The sequence below is a fragment of the Saccostrea echinata genome, unplaced genomic scaffold (assembly GCF_033153115.1).
Source record: "Saccostrea echinata isolate AGI-Se365-2 ecotype Australia unplaced genomic scaffold, CSIRO_AGI_Sech_v1 ptg000028l, whole genome shotgun sequence".
In the NCBI taxonomy this organism is placed as follows: Eukaryota; Metazoa; Mollusca; class Bivalvia; order Ostreida; family Ostreidae; genus Saccostrea; species Saccostrea echinata.
Genome location: NW_026889777.1, coordinates 3,195,919 through 3,202,544, shown reverse-complemented (window position 1 = coordinate 3,202,544; position 6,626 = coordinate 3,195,919).

Here is a 6,626-nt window from a genome sequence, read left to right as displayed (position 1 = left end):
GATAGTAACTCCACCTTTGCTAAATTCTAGGCATTAATAGGTCAATTAATTGGATATTCTAAAAAAAAAAAGTCCACGTGTCTGAAAAATCCACGTGTCTCGTTGGGCTTTAACACAAATTGACGGGGTGAGGGTAATTTTAACCTTTTAATTACTTTAAAAACTTCTACTTTCTTTTAGGTTTTAACAGTACAAAAAAAAAAAAAAAAAAAAAAAAAATCAAAAGCTAACCAGTTGAGCCTCGACGTAGGGCCGGGATTCCATTGTACAAAGAATACAAACGGTATATTCGACGCAAAAGGTTCACAAAGATAAGATCCCCCAATTTTGGAAAACTGTACATTTACTTAGAAGGTCACCTGACCAGGCAGGTACATGTACACATGTACTGTTGGGGAACACTTTTTTTTACAAACATATCTTATCATTGTTGAAAAAATTGATTGAAAGGTTAGTCCCCCTTTTTTTGTTGCTGTATAGTTAAATCATGGTAATGTGATAATGTCTTTAATAGAAGTTGGTAGTGAAAAAAAAACAAGAGTGGAACCTCCCCCCCCCCCCCCTACACACACCCCCACCCTCATACACACCCACACAAACACGCCCCACGAAATAGGATTTTGGAGTTTAAACGATTTACCTTTTTAGCCCTGTTGAAGTTTTTTGTAGATTGTCAATCCCCCCCCCCCTTTTCACAAACGATACTACGTTCCTACCTGTCCACGTCAGGTCAATTAATTGTGCAAAGAAAACAGCAAATAACAGTTGATAAATTGTGCATACATGAATATTGTAGTATATCTCTATATATATTTTCTAAGTTCTGACAGATTTCAAAGGCATCACCTACATGTAATACATGTACATGTAAGCAGCAGATTTCCATAAAAATGACGCAAAAATGCCTTACCTAATGCTGATTTTCACTTACTAATATTCTAAAATCCCATTTTGTGTAATAAATCTATTTTCTTGATTTGTTTTAATTTACAGTGAATTACAGAAAATGTATTTCAATTTTTTCTTTATTCAATGCAAAAAAGCATCACATTTTCATAGTCTGACCCATTTTGTTTATTTCTTTCCATAATCCCCTCATTACTTATAACACCATCTTTTATCTTCCCTGAAGGAATAAAAAGCCTGAAAAGCAGTTTGTCGTGTGTTGCCACCCTGTGCGAGTTTTAATGATTAAATTTTTTGAAATTCTCCAGAAGATTATAAACAGTATCATATCATGTTAACAGGCATTAAATACAAAGTACCGATTTCAGGTGACCATTATGCATGCAGCACGATAAAGTATTTCAGACTTTGACATTAAATGAGGGAATTGAATGATTTCTATCAAAAATGTTCATTGAACTTAAAGAATTCTACCCTGGTATGGTTCAGAGATTAGTAACGCCAAGTTTCGATTCAAAGGCGGTTTATCATACATAAAAGCCTAACCCATTTTCTCCCATTATCTGTGTTCCATCACTCCCGCACAATTGTTCTTTTTTTCGTGTTCATATTATAAAACACCTGGGACGATTCTGAATGGCTGCTTTTCTAGGTTTATTCTCCAAGTTCATGCCCATGATGACATAAAATGCAGGTACAGTGCATGACTGGAAACATCTACGGTTACTTTTTATTTTTTGCCAGAACATACATAGTGGGAAACAGACAAATCATGCATAAAAAATCCTTCTTCTTTTTTTATTTTTCAAGGGACACTCGAGAAACCTCGTGTTTCTTGAAAATAAAAATTAAAAAAAAAATTTAAAGAACTCGAATTTGATAAAAATCGGTTACTAACTCGCACTGCTTACGGAACTGATATGTTTTATTGTACGAAGTATCAAATACGGAATTTTTTCTCCTCACTTTGTATATAATCGAAGGTGTTTATGTGAAACAAATTTTGAATTTGAAATTTATTTTTATTTAAATTTATAGAAAATAAATATGCAATGCTTTTGAAGATCAAAATCTGATTTTATTTGGACCAAGTGAACGTTAAGTCTCAAAGAATTAAAATTAATTCTTCAAAAATGAAACGTCAAACTCAAGTTCATCATCAAATTACTATATAAAAGAGGAAAAGGGAACTAAAACGTGTTTTTTTTTCTTTCTTTTTTTTTTGGGGGGGGGGGGGTATACATGTAGATGGTACATGTATGATATCTATGGGCTAAAGAACACTTCCCTGTGTAAAGATTAGTTGTACCTAGTCCAGGATTTCTTAGAAACGTCAAGGACACAAACTTTGGTAACCTTCATTTTTAGATGGGAAACTCATGAGTGTGAAATATAACAAAACAGGCTGACCTTAAACATAATAATAATAATGGATAACTATTAACTTTGTTTTCGTACAAATCCTTATGGAAGTCTGTTTGGTAATAATATTATCTTACATTCGAAAGTATTTCTACAGAGAACATTTTCAATAATGGTATAAATGGGATATTCTGATAAGACACTCGACAACGTAAAAATTCTCCCATAAACTGTTTAGAAATAATCGCTGACTTAAAAGTTAAGCAAAAATCAAAATCATTATAATTTTGGTTAGAAATATGTATCGTATCTCATTTACCTTTAGATGTAACTTCTCCGGAAAATCCCCGGTTCACGTATGTTTCGGTCATGTCTTAATTTTTTCTAAAACTAATTCCATTCGGGCACAAGTGCGCAAGTAACTTCCGCGGACTGAAAATCAATACCCCGTTCTATAAAGTCACCTCAAGTCTTATATAACAATTTTTTTGTAAAATTTACAATAAGATTTCTTTTAAATATTTTAGTTTTATAAAGAAATTAATTTACCAGAACTGACACTAGATACCCATGATGTATTAGACCATATCCCGTTCTATTTACTAACCCTAACAACACGATATTTAAGGAATTCTAAATGTTTCAAGGTTAGCATGAACGGACAAGGCATGTCATCGGCAAAATTTGGCCCTTTGTATGAAATAAAAATCAAATTTCAAAATTTTGATACTAGTAGTCTGTAGTTAAGGAACTTACTATAAATGATGCAGTTTGAAAACCAGCATTGCCTTTTCTGAGGGAAAAGTGGTCAAAGAGCAATTTTATAGATTTTCCAAATTCTGATTCAATTTTGTCAATTTTTAGATTCTTTCTATTTCAAAAAGCACAGAGCACAAGCTAACCTGTCTGAGGCTAGCTCTTGGAATATGTTAATTTCTAGAAAGGTTAGCAGAGAAAGTCTTTCCTGGAATAAAATTCGCCTTAAAATTTTCGGATATGTTGTGTAAAATTCTTTGAAATATCACATTTCTCAAAATCTTTGTGGGCGATGCATGTGGTCTATATTACCTGAAAGAAAATTCAACTGAAAATTGATATCTTCTGCAATATTTTAAATAAAATACAGGAAAATGTACAAGTTCATGACGTCACAGTTAGCATTTAGGAGGTCATGTGAGAAAAACGAATATTTTTGTATAATATCTTACTCCATGGAATTTCAACGATTTAGAAAGCATGAGTTTCATTTCCTAGATCACTTTCATATTAAGAAAAAAGGAATAGATTTATATTGAAACCGTACCTAGCTTGTTCTTTACATGTAATTTAGAATGACATCACATACTTGTACGTCTGAGGTCATAAAACATTCGTTGTAAGGATGCTTTTGATCAAATATTTATCTCCGTTCCATTCATATGAATCGAAAAATTGATTGATGCTACAGTGTATTAGAATATGTAATAAATAGGTTATTGATTGAATCTAAGGAAATATGCCCCCTTAGGTGTGTTGGGCGGACGCGGACTTCGGAAGCTCGCAAAGACCTCGGGCGAGCATATTTTGCAATATTCAGTCAATATTCTGTAAATGGTTGGCTTATTTTAAATTCGTATTTTAAGCACCATGCAAACCATATTTAAGTATTATTCAATATGGTGCTTAAATATTATTTAGATTAAAATTTAAAATATTGATTGATTATTTGTTTTGATCTCATAATGCCATACATCACAATGTTATGCAAACACAATGAGTGCTTCGTGTTTGATTGTCATCTCGTATATAAATTTCTAGACACGCCTTGTCTGATAATCATTTATTTAATAAATCGTCAAAGTGCAAATTATCATCAAGTAACATTTCTTTATTTTACATTATTCTTATTTTATCTTTTAAGCCACTTGAACACTCTGACGTAATAATATATATTTGACGTCGTGTTTGCAAATTTCTTTGATTCATGCAAATATTTTATAAGGATGTTTGAGGAAAGCAAGTGTTTAGTGAAAATATTTGAATATGATTCTGATACAGGCCTCATTGATAAATGATAGTTCTTCTTTATCTTTTACATCCCTTCATCACTCTATCAAATTTTTTTATCAACTCAGAATTGATAAATTATAATACAAGCAGAAGACAAAACTAATGAGCTACTAAGAGAATAATCTTTAGTTATATTTATAAAGCATGAATATAATTAACAGTACTAAGTTTATGTTTCTTCTTCGTGTCCAATTGTCTTTTCTTAGATTCTATTTTTTTTTTTAAATCAATAGCATATTTTACAAAAAAGGTAAATTATAAGTTAATACACAGATTAGTATATTACAGGTAGAAGTCTGTGACATTTAAGTCACCAATGTAAAAAAAAAACTTCTAACAGGATAGCTAACACTCCTCCTTAAAAAACACCCCTCCTTAAAAAAAAAAAAACGTTTTTAGCTCAAGATTATCAGCAGTTACATTTGAAATTTCTTACTTAAGATCACATTATACAATTATAATAAATTTTAAGGTTATCCAAATTGAAACTTGACCTTTGAAGTTTTGTTTGTTTGTTTGTTGTTTAACTTCTCTCTCGAGAATTTTTCACTCATATGGAGACGCCACCACTTGCCGGTGGAGGGCTACAAATTTGGACCTATACTCGGCGCTCAGTGCCATGCAGTGATTGATCTTTTTTGTGCCAGCACCCTCTGCGACACGGGACACGGTCTCATCCGAAGGACTGGTCTCCACGTCCCGCAGTGGGATTCGAACCTGCGACTCTAGAGCAGACACTCTAACCACTGCGGCACAGTAAATTCAACACAAATTCAAGAACTAATTCAAATGAACGCTTCACACAGTTGTTTAGTTTGCAGTCCATTTAACCTCACTTAGGCTGCACATGCAAATACATGTACAAAGATCTACCAACATGCATCTAGTTTTACTTCTATAGTTCTTTTAGTTGTATAATATTTATAGGATCTATTCTATAAATTATATTTAAGGAAGCAGTCCGAGTCAATAAAAAGAAAAAAAAAGTCATGAAAAGCAGCATTCTATGTTTTTGTAGGAGAATAGTTACCATTTCCTTACCTTCCATTTGTCCATCAAAGCCTCCATTTTCATGGCTGTAGAATGAACTCTTCTGACTAATTCCACTAAGAAGGGGTTTCTTCTCAGAAACAGCCATAGCTCTACTAATAACACTCAAACCTTTTTACATGCATCATGCACTTTCACAAATATTAGAGAACTGCTACATGTATTTCCCCAAAAATACTTAGTGGAGATAACGTATCAAGATACCGAGAAGCATTGAAAATCACACTTGCCAAATGCAACTGGATTAAATCCAATGCAAATTTAATAATAATCTAAGGTTTACCTCTTTAAGAAAAAATCCCAGGATGATTATAAAAATCCCCCCTATAGTGTATGCATGAATGAATGTATTAAAAATATCTATCGAAACACTCTAAATGTAGTTCATAAGTGAGCAAAGTCCCTCATGTTAGTATATCGGCATGTGACTGATATCATACGTATGTACTTATATCGTATCACACACAGCAACATTTACACACATTTATATAACATTCTAATCTAATTTTCCCTTTTTTAAACGTCCATGACGGTGTATAGATAAAGATGCACTATTTGTATACTTCTTTGTCATTAGCTAGAATGTTACACAAAGAAAATATTTTCTATAAGAAATATTCATTAACTGTACATTCTAAACATGTTTATAAAATTCCTACTGTATTAGCTTATTTTGTAATTTTATATTATAATAGCAAACTTTTTGGGGTTTTTTAAAATATAACCTCCCCCCTCCCCCCAAAAAGATCGAATATATGAGAAAGGATGTACGTCATAATTAAATATGTTTAAGAATCACTCACTATCACAATCAATCACTATCTATAATCGGCGAGATATAGATATGTCTGGCTTAAAACAGGTTAGTTAATGCGGACACTCAAATCTACTATTATATAGTTAAGTATTTTCTAAGAGACAAATGTATGTTCATTTTATTTGGCTAAAGCTAACAGCTGCAAAATGAGCGATAATTTATCTAGTTTGTTTAGATTGGCCACCCATTAATTAATGATTAACAATCACAGATACCTTACATCCCTTTTTTATTCTGATATGCTAAAAATTCGTCTTTGTGTTATTGTGTTATTCTATTGTATTAATCCTCTTTGCTTAAAGATATTTCAACAGAATTGAATTGAACATATTTTATTGACAAAGCCAAAAGGATAAGACACAAGTTCTACAACTTAGATTGTCTTCTCCTTATACAAAATTTTATAACATTGCCATAATAAAGTACAATTATTTTCAGTAAC